General features: G+C 44.1%; 1 protein-coding gene and 1 long non-coding RNA gene across 6 annotated transcripts in view; one reads left to right on the top strand and one right to left on the bottom strand.

Annotated features, from left to right (window-relative positions):
• Positions 1-17,236, top strand: part of LOC309509814 (uncharacterized protein) — an 83,055-nt gene that overhangs the window by 5,205 nt on the left and 60,614 nt on the right. The gene's annotated exons all lie outside the window — the stretch shown is intronic.
• LOC309509656 lies at positions 1,464-2,811 on the bottom strand. Its single transcript, XR_014209978.1, has 3 exons — positions 2,749-2,811; positions 1,963-2,044; positions 1,464-1,633 (listed from the first exon to the last, which is right to left on the bottom strand). It is a non-coding gene; the product is annotated as an uncharacterized lncRNA (long non-coding RNA).

Here is a 17,236-nt window from a genome sequence, read left to right as displayed (position 1 = left end):
TGCTTTCTCCTGTGTGTATGGGAAAGGGGAGGGACAGAGGGAACAGGCAAGACAAACTCCTACGTTTAACACATAGACAATATCTGCTTGACAACTTATTATGAAGCCTGGAACAAGCCCAAATAAGCAACTACACTTTAGAAACAAGCCCAAAAAAACGCAACCCGCGACTACCAATATTTGTAAGCGACTTTACAGAAAAACAAGCCCAAAGTCGCTTATAATAAGCGGACTTGGCAACACTGACCATCTGTGTGTCTTACTGGCGTCTCCGGTTTGTTGATGTAAAGGAATTTTGCCGCAATGGTGGGGTTTAAATGACGCTATGACTTCCGGGTCAATTGGAAGTGACCCGGAGTTTGAGTTATTAATTTTTTGGCTGTTAATATGACTTGTGGCTTTGCCAAATGTTAGCTGGAACCATATAAATAATATTTTGTAATTTTCTAGTTGTATAGTTGTAGCATTTCGGCTGTTTTTAAGCATTTATGGCTATTCACCTGAGCCACCCCTGTATTGTAATATTGTGTTGGTATGTGCCAATTTCAGGGGTGCCTTCAATTCTATAAAGACTAGTAGCTTCATTCTCTTGGGAGGAGAGCATGAGATGAGAGGACATAAGTCTGTGTGATGCTCTATGTATAGTGGCTTGTGCAAAGGTCAATTTCTAAGCAGCTGCAAAATTTTGATTGTTTTTTTTTTTTACTCTCATGTCAATTTATTTTATTTACTAAACAGTATTTTTTTTTTTCCTTTTTTTTTTTTCTTGTAAATTTTTATTGCCTTTCTTTGGCCTTAATTGGGGTAAATAAAAAGATCCCATCTGTTTCCAACTCATCCAACTTCTCCTGAGTGTTTACATCAGCTCACGACGACTCAGCCACATTTACCCCTCAACAGTATGATTGTAGTAAGCCCTATTTTAAAAATAAGAGTAAGGTAAATACACTGAAAAAATATTTTCATTCATCCAATTAAAAAATTTTAGGGTAATGGTTCACATCTATATTTTATAACTTGAGCCAATGAAAAATAAATAACTTGCCCTTACCAATATTTTCTATGTCTATGAAAACTATTTTATAAAACTTGGCACAAAGCATATTTTTCTTGTTGAAAAAAATCAATTAATTTAAATTCTATTTTTGATCTAAACAAAAATATATAGATTTAATCAAAACAAAAATTCTCATTTAATAAATATGTATTAGAAATTATTTGTTTTCTCCAATTAAATAGATATTGATTTAATAATACAATTATTTCTCATTTTTAAAAATACAAGTTAATAGAAATTATTTATTTTAAACAAACAAAAAGATATGGATTCAATAAAACATATTTCCCATTAAGGAACATTAATTAATCTTGTCCAAAATCAAATAAAAAAGACACATAATTTTCATTAAATCGATATTTATTAAATTATTATATACATTACTTCCACACATCCACAATTTCGTGTCAGATTTTCAACTTTTTCAACATTTGCGACAGACAGCAATCCCTCAGAACCTCTTGACCCTCCAGTATGATTCCAATGTTTGTGGGTATACAGCTTGTGCATCTCTGATGACAAAGATTTCCATGGTTTCTTCTGAAGAGTGTTTTCAGCCTCTTCCTTCTCCAACACCTGGAAAAGAATTTAGGAAGGAGAAAAGAAAAAGAAAAAAAGAATAAGGAATCAATACAGCTTGGGTTTCCCCCCAAATTAGTTTACATAATACTAATACTTCTAACTAATTATAAAATTTACTCCAATTTGTTGTTGACATATAAATATAAGTTGCACAAACTTTCCAGCACATGGGACTCTGATTTTAGCTGAAAGTAACTGTTTCTATATTTGAAATTAGCCTTCAGACTGTTATCAGACATATATCTGAACATAGTCTGATGGCTAATTTTGAAGTGGACAGCCATATCTAGCATTTTCACATCTCTAAAGTAATCTTTCCTTACCAGGAAATCTTTGATGAGGTCCTCCACTGTTTCTCCCATATGGATGAGATATTTCAGTGCTCTTTGTATCGGTGTCAGTATCCTGCATCAAGATAGTACAAATTTGGCATGAGGGTACATTATGGTCAACAAACTTTAGCACAATATACGTTATCAGTTGATATAATAATTATTATAATATATGATTCAATAGTGTGTCAATCCTATTACTAACGCCACGAAAAAATGTCTGCCCCCCCCAGTGTCCTCTAGCTGCTACTACACTTTTTTGAAAACCAACCGACATCAACCGATTGGCGCCAATGCAGCAATACTTCTATGCATACAATCCATAAATAAATGACCATTGTGAGTGTCGACAGTCATACGTGTTAGATAACGTTACCATTAATCACAAGTGAACGTCAGTCCTTTTACATGTAAGTTAACTTTAGCTCCTTAGTTGTTGATCAGGTTTCTACGGTTTTAACCAGAGAACGTCGTTCTTATGACGCTGCATCGAGATAACGTTATGTTCAATGATTAAACGTTCACGTTAATTACCATTGTAAAATCAAAATAAGCCAGGGGTAAACGTATATGTTCCCTTTTGTAATCGTTCAGGAATTGATTAACGTCGACACATTAACGTTAACTTGCCAAGTGTAAACTAAGCTAGCTAACACATTTTTAAACTAACGTAAGTTACATAACGATATCTAACAGATAAATTCGGCAGAGCAACATGTCTTGAACAGGCTTCTAAATATACAGCAGCACATTTAAATGGTTGTTTGTTTCACTTACTTCAGTTTATCCGCGATGAAATCTGATTCTCTCTGGAGCAGCAAAGTGATCCACGGAACGTAGAAGTGGTCGTTGTCGTCGAGAAGATTTGTGTTTAATGCCCATGCGCAATCCTGTGTGTAACCTTGAAATTGTACATTCGTCGAAACAAATATTTCTTATTTGAGCTCTTAATGAAAAATATTTATATTTAACTATGTTTTGAACGAAAAAATTATTATTTGAAAAATAAAACAAATAATGGTAAACTGAATTGAAAGACAAATTATTAATTGGATGAAGTACTGCTTGAAAACCTTTTTACAGTGTAATATTAAACCTGGTTGGAGCAAGTATGTGGCAGAGTAATCAATCCACATTAGTCAAGCTCTCATCAGTGACTCTCAGCTGATCCTCTATATAGGAATACGACTCTATCACTGTATACATATATAAGCTCCTTCAGTATTAGTGTCGTGTTTCTCAGGAGCTGATTACCCTCCTCCCTCCCCAGCTCCACCTGTCTCCAGTCAGGGTTTGGCCTTCTCATTCCCCTTGAATCAGAATAAATTCTCGAATTATGTTGTACTTTAAAATCTTGAATTAAATATATTTGCATACATTCATGTTGGTTCTGTTCTGTTTACCCTAAGGGGGGTTATTGCTGCTCTCCTGCTCTTATCCATGTGTAACCGAATGAATAGGACGAGTGATGGTGATTGACGGTTGTGAGCACCAATCAGCAGGGAGGATCCACTATTTAAGAGCTGGTTGGTTATGGCCTGGGATGCGTCACGTCCGGCTCCTCCTCGTTTTCCGTTGTTGACAGTGGACACAGGTATGTTTCATTAGCATGTAGCAAGTTTTGTTGTTTGCTGTGTGCATGACAGTAACGATTCATGGCGCATTCTAGCCTGTCTTTTCTCCTCCCTGGTTCCCTCGGCTTGTTTTCAGTGGATGCTAAGACTACTAACCTCTCAGGTATGTGCGGACTGTTTTATGAAAAGCAGATTGGTTAGCTTTGTGGGGTTTGGGGATTAGTTGATGTTTCGCGTTGTGTGCAGTATTCCCTGTATCTCAGCTGAACGGCAGTTATATGAATACCGTATATCTGTGCCTGTAAATGGATAATAGAGCTCATCTCCACTTGTTTGGTAAGTGTTGTTATGCACATAGTTAAATGCTGAGAATTTTAGCAGGCGATGTATGCATTTTGGTAATTGTTTTTTTGTGTGGATTTGTCTCTGGATTCTCTCTCCCGCTCATGAGCGATTTGTTTCTGCTATAGTTGCAGTTCCGGTTGCTTCCCCGTTGCCATACTACGAGAGCGCCGTATCGTCCAATTAATCAGGAGGATTGTCGCTGTCTGGTTTCTTTAAATTATAGTTTAGTGTATTTTGGAGTCCACGTTCACTACTTTGTGAAATAAGGAGAAGATAACCCCGCGGTTGCTCCTTTTAAGTTGGTCCGAATTTAGTTAACTTGTGTTTTTTTTCTTTTCTATTGTACCAACATCTGTATATTGTTTGTGACTTGATATGACTTTATTTTCACCTTGTTTTTGTGATCAGTGATATAATCAAATTGTGATTTATTGTAACTGTTCTGAAGTTGTTGTTTTTTTTTCTTTCAGTCGCCGGGGTCTCACGGGTGACGGGTCTCTTGTGGTGGTGGTGGTGGTGCTCCTACGGGCGGTGCCACACTTTTGAAGTGTTTTGGTTGCGTAAGTGAGTGCACGGTGTTGTGTGTGCAAGTGTGCTTTTGATTTACTAGTTTTGTGACCCCCTTCTCCGTGGTGAACCCCGGCCCTGTAAGGTTGTATTTCTTTTCTTTTTAGTTGTGTAATTAATAGTGATGTGAATTGTTGTATGTCTCTTGTTGTTTTTGTTTGTCTTGAAGCCGATGTCAGCCATGCACTAACGAGTCATCAGACACATCCTGGTGCAACGGAGATTATTTTAATGTGAATCTCACACTCTTTTTTAAATATGATGTTGTATTAATAAAGTTTTGTATTTCTTCATGATACCCACGTTTCCGCCCACTTCCTTAAGAGAGTCGAACCTGTGTGACCTAAATTCTTAGGTATCATTCATATTTCCCGGGGTGAAATTCCCATGGGTGGCGTAGTCGAAATTTGTGTCTGAAACCTGGTACTACTCCGTCACAAACTGGCGTAGTCGGCAGGGTCTCTATTGTGTAGGGCGAAGACGTGGGTACTGTTTTTGTTGGTATTGGTGTTTTTGGATATTTTGTTTTTCTTTTGTTTTTCCTTTTGCAGAAACCAGACAGCGGCAGTTTCTTTCGGGGGTCTGTAAAATGGACCGGTGAGTTTCGTGTCTGTATTGGTAAGTGCTGTGCGTGCTTTATAGTCATGGAGGATGAACTACGTGAGTTAAAGGAATTAGTACTCCAATTAAAGGCAGACAATGAAAGATTGCGACAGGAGCAGATGCTAGCTGCACAGCCTGGTTCATCTAGTGCCCCTCTATCTGCCGCTGTGGACCCTCCTCCGCCCACTGGTTCTAGTGCAACAGAGCGATTTGTTTTTGTCCCTCGTGACAGAAAATGTCCAAAATGTAATGGTAGGTCTGGCATTTTTTTCGACGAGTGGATGGAGGAGGCCCAGGCTTGCATGCGGCTTCGCCACCTTTCTAATATTGATCGGGCATATTTTTTGGTTGATCATTTGGAGGGAGAAGCAAGGGAAGAGATTCGCTATCGGTCAATTTTTCAGGCCTTGCGTAACCTGTATGGCTGTACGAAATCGAATGTTGCTCTTCAAGAGTCGTTTTTTTCCAGGAGACAACAGGATGGGGAGAGCTTATTGGAGTTCTCCCTGGTTCTGATGGGTCTTCTGGAAAAGGTAAAAAATCAATCACCTTATGGTATGCCTAATGCGGAAGTTCTGTTGCGCGATCAATTTGTGGAATATGTTAATGGCGGTGCCCTCCGGCGTGAACTAAAACAGCTAGTCCGTCGCCAACCTACTGCTACGTTGTTGGACGTTCGCAGTGAAGCTATTCGCTGGGAACGGGAGGGAGTGCCGGGGGGAACACGTGGTCGAAGTCAATCTGTCCCTTCTGCGTATGGTATTCAGTATGGAGTACAGGGGCATCAGCACACGGGTAGTAACGCTGCGTTAGCTGTATCTGAATTGAGCGAATTACGAGAGATGCTGAAAATGCAGCAACAACAGTTAAACCAATTGACTCAAAGCGTAGCTCAAATTCAAAATCCCCAACCTCCACTGCGACCATCCCGGCCTAATCAGATTGTTTGTAGAAGGTGTCAACAACCTGGTCATTATGCCGGAGATTGTGATGGGGAGCGGCGACCACCACGTTTCCTACCAGCACTCGCAGGTTCCTCTTCGGCGGGGAGTGCGCAGCCACCATCTAGACAGTCGTCGGGAAACTAATTCCCGCCGAGCCGCAGGGCCGCCGCTCGGTTGGGGAAAAGACAGGCTCGGATTTTTTGCTTGGTTCAGATTTTATGTCTCGTCTTATGTCCACTTGTCCGCAACTTGTTGTGGGGGTAGGGGGGGTCAAGGTACCTTGCCTGGTGGACACCGGTTCTATGGTGTCCACCATTACGGAGAGTTGTTTCTTGAAGAATTTTGAATCTTGGGGTCAGGAACAGCTTCAGTCGTGCCATTGGCTACAGCTCCGGGCTGCTCCAAGCCAGCTCCAAGCCAATGGCCTCTCAATTCCGTATATCGGTTATTTAGAACTGGATGTTGAGCTTTGCGGGCGAATGGTTTTAGGTTGCGGGGTGCTAGTGGTCAAGGACCCTCCGGGTGGTTTGTGTGCTCAGGTTCCTGGCGTCCTAGGAATGAATGTCCTGAGCCGCTGCTACCAGGAACTCTTTGGCCAGCATGGCATGAGTCTTTTCGATTTACCGGTTGTGTCGCAGGCCCCTAGTTCTGTTTTCCAGGCCCTACAACATTGCTGTCACATTGACTTCCAGTCAGTTTCGGATCGAGGGGGACGAGTTAGAGTGCGTGGACGACGGGCGTGTCGCATCCCAGGTGGCACAATGAAATTGGTTGTTGTGACCTGCTCAGCACAGTACTCGAATGGTACAGTGCTGTTTGAACCACCAGAGGCTGGTCTCCCTGCCGGTTTGTTGGCATCTCCGTCGTTGGTGCCAGTGGAGCGTGGTACAGCTTATGTGCCTGTGGTTAATGTTGGGGAGGCAGATGTATTACTATATGCTGGCACGGTTATAGGTACTGTCAATCAGGTTTATGTGGTTAGCTTACCTCCGGAGGTCACGGAGGTTAAAGTGGTATCGGCTAGAGTGAGCACACAGCTGGTCTCTTCCGCTATATCTGAACAGATAGGGGTGATTGATTTAGCTGCACTGTCAGGTGAGGAACAAGGTAAGGTAAGGGCACTTCTTGAGAAGTACGTGACTGTGTTTTCCACACATGAGGGAGACCTGGGATGTTCCAATCTTATTTCCCATGATATCACCCTGTTGGATGATGTCCCTGTGCGGCAGCGATACAGACGTATTCCTCCCTCTGAGTATGAGGTTGTGAAAGCCCATATAAAGCAACTACTTGAGTCCCAGATAATTAGAGAAAGTTGCAGCCCCTATGCGTCACCTATCGTCCAGGTCAAGAAGAAGGACGGTAGTCTGCGCATGTGCGTGGACTATCGTCAGTTAAATTCTAAGACCAGAAAAGATGCCTTTCCTCTGCCTCGGATTGAGGAGACGTTGGACTCGCTGGTGGGGGCACGTTGGTTTTCCACCATGGACCTTACCAGCGGGTACAATCAGGTTCCCGTTACCGAGGCGGATCGAGCAAAGACTGCCTTTTGTACTCCATTTGGCCTCTTTGAATGGAATAGGATGCCTTTCGGTCTGTGCAATGCCCCCGGCACCTTCCAACGATTGATGGAACGGATGTTTGGGGACCAACAGTGCCAGTCTTTGCTGCTTTACTTGGATGACATTGTCGTGTTTTCCTCTTCAGTTGATCAACATCTGGCTCGGATGGAGGTAGTGCTAAGCCGGCTACACAAGGAGGGTTTAAAGGCTAAGTTATCTAAGTGTGCGTTCTTTAAACAAGAAGTGCAGTACCTGGGTCATGTCATTTCGTCGGTTGGTGGCGGAGCTGGCGAATCCCAAGCACTCAAGACAGCCAAAGCGTATTGATAATGCCTGGTCTGCAGAGTGTCAGAGTAGTTTTGAGGAGTTAACCCTCTGGAGTCTGAGCGGTTTTCTGGGCCCTTGAGATGTTCTGACATGCCCTGACATTTGTGCTTTTTTCAGTTGCTTATAAACATATTAATGGCAAAGGTGTAAATTCACTCTATAAAGCACAAACAGGGCTACCATAATATGTGAGCCACGTGTATGTACATGTTTTCATTTTTGAGAGAATAATGTTTATGCGTGGATATTGAAAACTAAAAACTAAAATTTCTGAAATAAGGCCACAAAACACATAGTAAATATGTGTCAATAAGACTTTTGACTAATGGATGTCGTCGCCTATAGTTTTTTCTTCAAAATTATGTGAAAATAGTCTTGCTTTATCGTTCAAATAAAACCATACATTGATTTAAATTGATGTAAAACAGGTTTTGCTTGGAAAGCCAATATGCGAGGGGGCATGAATGAGGAGTGGTTTACACCTGAATTACCACCCACTCTGCATAATGATGAGCCATTCACACAGGTGTGAAACTGGCTGAGCCACAATGCAAGGACAAAAGATATTTAGAAGAAGACTTATATTGACCATTTAAGATTTTGCTTACATCTATCTTGTACATATGTTTTGCTATTTTATTAAAAAGGTTACAATTACAACAATAATTACAATTTCAACAATATTTCAAGTGTACTCTTTCTTTGTAAAAAAAAAAAAAAAGATTATAGGCCTACATTTTATCTATGTATTCATTACTTTGAATATAGCCAACATTTTATATATAGAAATTGCTAAACAAAAGCTTATTTGACGAGGCAGTATATTCTACAGTAAAAACTGTACCCAAATCTACTAAACAAAATGTTGTCTTTCATATTTCGCCTGACTGTTTTGAGGTCTCTGTGAAAGTTTGAAAGTCTTTTAGTTTTTTTTTTTTTGAGCGCTCGCGTCCATAATGGAGAACTGTCACGTAATATTGTTTTTTGCCAGCTGTGGTAAACAGCGCGCATCTATGCCGTTCATTCATTCATATACAGAAACCCGAGAAGGAAAAACTTACTAGTATTCCTCAGCTCGTATTCCTCGTATTCCTCATTATTCCTCACAGCGCTGCGAGACGGTGTAAGCAAGTAATGTTCTGAATAAACTTGTGTTTTGGTTTTCTCGAGCTGATACGGGGGGGGCGTTCACAGGATTGCGCGGATTACCTCAGCCATTTGCGTTTGAATAGCACGCGCTCTCCGTGGGCGGAGTCACATTACATTTGAATTAGCTCTTATGAGGTCGACTGGAATCGCTCTCTTTTAATACAGATTTCACAAGATGAGAATATTTGTTTTTTATATAAATTACTTCATTTAAAAGAAGAGAATTCAAGCTTCATGCCTGTGTGTCTGAATGCCTGTTTGACTGAGTATTTGCTGAGCTGCAGTTCATTTTCGGACGCGTTTCAGAATGGACTACACGGACAGAGAGAAGGCAGAACTCGCTTCGTGTTTATTTTTCTTTATTTGGCAAAAAGCACAACACTTTGTTTTTATTGTGAGTATACACAAAAATAATACACATTTAACAGAATCGATTGATGTATGAAACTTGTTTTGTAAAATCAAAGTCAAAAGAGTATTTGGGGTCTCAATTCAACTCATAAGGAAAAAAGCGAGCAGATCACGCCGGCGTGATCTCCAACCTCTAAGGGTTAAAAAGGAAATTTACCACAGCACCAGTACTTGCCTATGCTGATTTTTCACTTCCATTTATCTTGGAGGTGGACGCCAGCCATGGGGGACTAGGGGCAGTCCTCTCACAGGAACAGCAAGGCAAGGTGCGCCCCATCGCCTATGGTAGCCGGGGTCTTAGGCCCACTGAGCGCAATACATCTAACTATAGTTCTATGAAACTGGAGTTTCTTGCGCTCAAGTGGGCCATGACTGAAAAGTTCCGGGAGTACCTGCTGGGGCATAGGTGTATGGTGTACACCGATAATAACCCTCTTAGCTACCTGACCTCTGCCAAGTTAGGGGCCATGGAACAGCGCTGGGCTTGCTCAGCTGGCAGTGTTTGACTTTGAGCTCAAATATAGATCAGGTAAGAGTAACCGCAATGCTGATGCCTTGTCACGGCAGAACTTCCTGGTGGAGGGAGATCAGGAGTTGTGCCGGGGTGTAGCTGTCCCAGTGTTGTTGTGTCAAGCCGCCCAAGGTGGGATGATGATTCGGGTGAATCAAATTGAATCATTCCCCTGTCCCACCAGTGATATGTGTATGCAGCAGAAGGCAGATTCAGTCATTAGGGAGCTTTTAGTGTTCTGGAGGCGGAAGTCACCTCCTAGCTCTGAGGAGCGTAAGAAGCTCTCCAGGTCTGCTGTGGTCCTGCTTCGTCAATGGGGCCGCTTGGTGGAGAAAGAGGGAGTGCTTTATCGCCGGGTGTTTCGCCCGGATGGAGGAGAGGCGGTTCTCCAAGTGTTATTGCCGGCAGCCATGAAGTCTGAAGTACTGACTCAACTTCACCAACAGCATGGGCACCAGGGGGTGGAGCGCACTGCTCAGCTGGTACAGCAGCGATGTTATTGGCCAAGGATGTCTGCTGACATTGCCCGCTGGTGCCAAGAGTGTGAGAGATGTCAGTGTGCCAAAGGCGACCAGCCCACCCATGCTAGCTTCATGGGACACTTGTTGGCTGCACGGCCAAATGAGATCTTAGCTTTAGATTTCACGTTGTTGGAACCCTCAAGTACAGGTATTGAGAATGTTTTAGTCATGACCGACATTTTTACCAAGTACACCTTGGCTGTACCTACCAAGGACCAACGAGCAGAGACTGTGGCCCAGGTCCTGGTAGTCGAATGGTTTTGCAAGTTTGGAGTGCCTGGTCGGATCCATTCGGACCAGGGCCGTAATTTCGAGTCGGCTCTCATTCAGCAGCTCTGTTGCTTGTATGGAGTTGAAAAGTCACGAACCACACCATACCATCCGGCCGGAAACGGCCAGTGCGAACGTTTCAACAGAACCCTGCATAACCTGTTGCGCACGTTGCCGGTGGCAAAGAAAGGGGATTGGCCATTCTGTCTTCCTCAGGTACTCTTCGCCTATAATACTACTCCTCATCAAGCTACGGGGGAGTCCCCTTATTTCTTGATGTTTGGGCAGGAGCCTAGACTTCCAGTTGACTTCCTTCTTGGGAGGGTTGAACAACCGCTGGCAGGTAGTGTGCATAGGTGGGTCCTGGAGCACCAGGATCGGTTGCAGGTGGCCTTTGAGGGTGCTCGTGAGCGTTTGGGGGCCGCGGCAGGTCGCCGGAAGGCCAGGCATGATCTTCAGGTACGAGAAGCACCACTGAAGGAGGGTCAGTTGGTATACCTCCGCGATTATAGCGTGAGAGGTAGACAGAAAATCCATGACCTGTGGAGCTCAGTGGTGTACCAAATCTTGAAGGCACCTAAGGAGGGGGGTGTGGTGTATACCATTGCCCCCACCACAGATTTGGATAAAGTAAAGCACGTGCACCGATCCTTGCTGAAAGCTCAAATTAGCCGGAACCCCACCCCCATCTTGCACGATAATCCGGTGGTTGAAGTTGTACAGCTTCATGGGGAGGAAGAGTTAGATGAGGGAGACTTGTTTGTCCTGGTGCCGGAAACACTGCAAGTTGACGGTGTGCAGGTACCTAGGGGTAGTGCCCCTCCCGGCCCTCAAGAGGTTGAGGAAGTGCCATCTGGTGAAGCCCAGGGGGCGGAAGGGGGTCTTGAGATGGAGGTGAATTTGCAGCCTGTAATGAGCATCCCTGTCAGTTCTGTGGTGGTCAGGAGGACTGGAAGGACTACTGCTGGGCAGCATTCTAATGTACATCACCTTCCACGACCATTGGGGTTAGGTACAGTATCTAGTATAGCGGGTAGTACATCTGGTACTTGGTTTCGGCCATGGAAGTGAGGGTTCAGAGTGGGGGTTCTGTTGAGTTTACCGTCGGGGCGTCGGTACAGAAGCTGGGGGTGGATTGTAACCGAATGAATAGGACGAGTGATGGTGATTGACGGTTGTGAGCACCAATCAGCAGGGAGGATCCACTATTTGCGAGCTGGTTGGTTATGGCCTGGGATGCGTCACGTCCGGCTCCTCCTCGTTTTCCGTTGTTGACAGTGGACACAGGTATGTTTCATTAGCATGTAGCAAGTTTTGTTGTTTGCTGTGTGCATGACAGTAACGATTCATGGCGCATTCTAGCCTGTCTTTTCTCCTCCCTGGTTCCCTCGGCTTGTTTTCAGTGGATGCTAAGACTACTAACCTCTCAGGTATGTGCGGACTGTTTTATGAAAAGCAGATTGGTTAGCTTTGTGGGGTTTGGGGATTAGTTGATGTTTCGCGTTGTGTGCAGTATTCCCTGTATCTCAGCTGAACGGCAGTTATATGAATACCGTATATCTGTGCCTGTAAATGGATAATAGAGCTCATCTCCACTTGTTTGGTAAGTGTTGTTATGCACATAGTTAAATGCTGAGAATTTTAGCAGGCGATGTATGCATTTTGGTAATTGTTTTTTTGTGTGGATTTGTCTCTGGATTCTCTCTCCCGCTCGTGAGCGATTTGTTTCTGCTATAGTTGCAGTTCCGGTTGCTTCCCCGTTGCCATACTACGAGAGCGCCGTATCGTCCAATTAATCAGGAGGATTGTCGCTGTCTGGTTTCTTTAAATTATAGTTTAGTGTATTTTGGAGTCCACGTTCACTACTTTGTGAAATAAGGAGAAGATAACCCCGCGGTTGCTCCTTTTAAGTTGGTCCGAATTTAGTTAACTTGTGTTTTTTTTCTTTTCTATTGTACCAACATCTGTATATTGTTTGTGACTTGATATTACTTTATTTTCACCTTGTTTTTGTGATCAGTGATATAATCAAATTGTGATTTATTGTAACTGTCCTGAAGTTGTTGTTTTTTTTTCTTTCAGTCGCCGGGGTCTCACGGGTGACGTGTCTCTTGTGGTGGTGGTGGTGCTCCTCCTACGGGCGGTGCCACACTTTTGAGGTGTTGTGTGTGTGTGTGCAAGTGTGCTTTTGATTTACTAGTTTTGTGACCCCCTTCTCCGTGGTGAACCCCGGCCCTGTAAGGTTGTATTTCTTTTCTTTTTAGTTGTGTAATTAATAGTGATGTGAATTGTTGTATGTCTCTTGTTGTTTTTGTTTGTCTTGAAGCCGATGTCAGCCATGCACTAACGAGTCATCAGACACATCCTGGTGCAACGGAGATTATTTTAATGTGAATCTCACACTCTTTTTTAAATATGATGTTGTATTAATAAAGTTTTGTATTTCTTCATGATACCCACGTTTCCGCCCACTTCCTTAAGAGAGTCGAACCTGTGTGACCTAAATTCTTAGGTATCATTCTAGGGATGCACCGAAATGAAAATTCTTGGCCGAAACCGAAAACCGAAAAAGAGGAAACTAAGGCCGAAAACCGAAACACCGAAATAAATTATGGCAATTATTAGTACCATTGCATTTATGGCTATGACTGTGTACTAACTTTACTATAATCAAGGCATTGCATAAATTAATATTAAAGTTTCAAAGAATAAATCAATTAAAATTTTATGCAAATATTTATTTAGCACATTGCAAAGTATAAAATTAAATGTTTAACTTGACCCCACTCATGTGTACATTAAATAATAATGTAAAAGCCTACTGGCCTGCAGAAAGGTTTAAAAATGAAATGTTCTCTCATAAAAACAAAGTGCATTTAGGTCAATACTGCCATAGCCCATAATAATATCTGCAGCTATATGCTCATGGACGTGAGTTGCAAAAACCATAAACAGCTAAGGTAAACACACACACCTCTGATAAATGACGGCTGCTCTGCACACACACGCAAGGTCTCTCGCTCCCTCTCTCTGCCGCGCGCACGCTACGTATGCGCGCTCATGCTCGCTCGCGATTCCGGGAGATTTAAACTAATTTGCGGGCATCAGGGAGCCGCTATCAATACGCGGGAGACTCCCGGAACTTCCGGAAGACTTGGGATGTCTGTGTTTTGAAAATCGCTGTCCGTGGGTCACTCTCAGATATATTGAAATACGTCCACACCGCAGATATGTTGCTTCAGACAAGCACGTGCAGGTCGCGGTATCTGCTGTTTGCGTCATCACAACATTTCGGCCGTATTGTTTCGGTGATAAAAGTCTTTCGGCCGAAAACCGAAAATGCCCTTTTGGGCCATTTTCGGCCGAAAATTTTCGGTGGCCGAATATTCGGTGCATCCCTATCATTCATATTTCCCGGGGTGAAATTCCCATGGGTGGCGTAGTCGAAATCCCTTGTGTCTGAAACCTGGTACTACTCCGTCACACATGCTAGGCCGTCCAGAACAGAACCAGACCACCAATCCTAACTGTATGCTAATTGTTAATCGTATTTGACGATAGCGGTCCTGACAGAACCAGGGAAGCTTCCAAATTATGGGTTATGGCGAGCAGACCCAGACAAGAGCCTGAGCTTGAGTTTAAGAGACTTGCTAATGCTAGATATAAGCATGCTATTCGCTTTATTTTTAAAAATGAGCAAACCCTGAGGGCTGATTCTATGGCCATGAAGTTGTTCAATAATAATATTGCTGATTTTTGGAAAGAAGTGATAACTTCTAATAGTTGCAGGATATCTCTTCCATGTACTCTAGTCTAGATGGAGTTTCTGGAGTAGATAATATTGCAGAGTTGTGGAGACAGCATTATTATGACCGCCGCTAGCGTAGCTAGCCGGTCATATAGGGATTGTCAAAGTTTTTTTTTTTTTTTTTTTTTGTCACCTTACTGAATTTTTCGTCAACGATACCAGGGACACCGAAGCACCGGGGAACATGAAATTTGGTGGGCATGTAGCCCCACTAGACTTCTAAGGAAAAATTTCGTTTGGTCCCCGGGGGCCACTCCCCCCCCGCGCTGGGCCCCCCCAAACCCCCAAAAATGCAGTTTTTCCTAAATAACTACCTGAACCGTGGCACCGAGGATGAAGAAATTTTTATGGTATGTTGGTCTACTAGACTTTTACGGAAAAATTTCGTTTGGTCCCTGGGGGCCACTTCCCCCCCCCCCGCGCTGGGGCCCCCTTAAATTTTTCGTCAACGATACCAGGGACACCGAAACACCGGGGAACATGAAATTTGGTGGGCATGTAGCCCCACTAGACTTCTAAGGAAAAATTTCGTTTGGTCCCCGGGGGCCACTCCCCCCCCGCGCTGGGCCCCCCCAAACCCCAAAAAATGCAGTTTTTCCTAAATAACTACCTGAACCGTGGCACCGAGGATGAAGAAATTTTTATGGTATGTTGGTCTACTAGACTTTTACGGAAAAATTTCCTTTGGTGCGCGGGGGCCACTTCCCCCCCCCGCGCTGGGGCCCCCGTAAATTTTTCGTCAACGATACCAGGGACACCGAAACACCGGGGAACATGAAATTTGGTGGGCATGTAGCCCCACTAGACTCCTAAGGAAAAATTTCGTTTGGTCCCCGGGGGCCACTCCACCCCCGCGCTGGGCCCCCCCAAACCCAAAAAAATGCAGTTTTTCCTAAATAACTACCTGAACCGTGGCACCGAGGATGAAGAAATTTTTGTGGTATGTTGGTCTACTAGACTTTTACGGAAAAATTTCATTTGGTCCCCGGGGGCCACTTCCCCCCCCCCCCGCGCTGGGGCCCCCGTAAATTTTTCATCAACCATACCAGGGACACCGAAACACCGGGGAACATGAAATTTGGTGGGCATGTAGCCCCACTAGACTTCTAAGGAAAAATTTCGTTTGGTCCCCGGGGGCCACTCCCCCCCCGCGCTGGGCCCCCCCAAACCCCAAAAAATGCCGTTTTTCCTAAATAACTACCTGAACCGTGGCACCGAGGATGAAGAAATTTTTATGGTATGTTGGTCTACTAGACTTTTACGGAAAAATTTCGTTTGGTCCGCGGGGGCCACTTCCCCCCCCGCGCTGGGGCCCCCGTAAATTTTTCGTCAACGATACCAGGGACACCGAAACACCGGGGAACATGAAATTTGGTGGGCATGTAGCCCCACTAGACTTCTACGGAAAAATTTCGTTTGGTCCCCGGGGGCCACTCCCCCCCCGCGCTGGGCCCCCCCAAACCCAAAAAAATGCAGTTTTTCCTAAATAACTACCTGAACCGTGGCACCGAGGATGAAGAAATTTTTATGGTATGTTCGTCTACTAGACTTTTACGGAAAAATTTCGTTTGGTCCCCGGGGGCCACTCCCCCCTCCCCGCGCTGGGGCCCCCGTAAATTTTTCGTCAACGATACCAGGGACACCGAAGCACCGGGGAACATGAAATTTGGTGGGCATGTAGCCCCACTACACTTCTACGGAAAAATTTCGTTTGGTCCCCGGGGGCCACTCCCCCCCCGCGCTGGGCCCCCCCAAACCCCCAAAAATGCAGTTTTTCCTAAATAACTACCTGAACCGTGGCACCGAGGATGAAGAAATTTTTATGGTATGTTGGTCTACTAGACTTTTACGGAAAAATTTCGTTTGGTCCCCGGGGGCCACTTCCCCCCCCTGCGCTGGGGCCCCCGTAAATTTTTCGTCAACGATACCAGGGACACCGAAACACCGGGGAACATGAAATTTGGTGGGCATGTAGCCCCACTAGACTTCTACGGAAAAATTTCGTTTGGTCCCCGGGGGCCACTCCCCCCCCCCACCATATTTCATGTGTATGATTAACTTGACAACCTCTGGGGGTATCCTCTGCTAAGTTTTGTAGAATTTCATCCATGGGGGGGTATAAAATAAATTCATTTATGTGCACATTTAGTGACTGTACACTCATCGGCCTGTAGATGGTGCTGTTGAGCGAAGGGTTGCTGGTTTAGGATGATACTGTCACACACACACATGCAGGAATACAAACAAACGCAAGCATGCACACACACTGACATCCACACGCACAGACACACACCCATACACACACATACAAATCCACATGCACAGACACACACACACACAAACACACACGCGCACACATGTACGCACACATACATACACGCACAGACACACACACACACACACACATACACAAATACACACACATACACACACACACACACACACACACACACAGACAGACATGCACATACTATTACTTTTTTTTAGGTATATACATAAACACGCAATACAGCCAAATTACTCCACGTCATTTATTTTTGTGGAAAGCCAGTGCAGGCCTGAGCGGCGGTCATATTTTGTACCGCGATGCGGTACATCTAGTTGTAATCTTGTTACAGTTTTTTACTAGCCTGGCTTTCCCCATGCTGCCTTGTGCGCGGCGCGATTTTATTC

The sequence above is a fragment of the Leuciscus leuciscus genome, assembly GCF_965113295.1.
Source record: "Leuciscus leuciscus genome assembly, chromosome: 11".
Lineage (NCBI taxonomy): Eukaryota > Metazoa > Chordata > Actinopteri > Cypriniformes > Leuciscidae > Leuciscus > Leuciscus leuciscus.
This window is presented reverse-complemented; position numbering and strand designations above follow the sequence as displayed.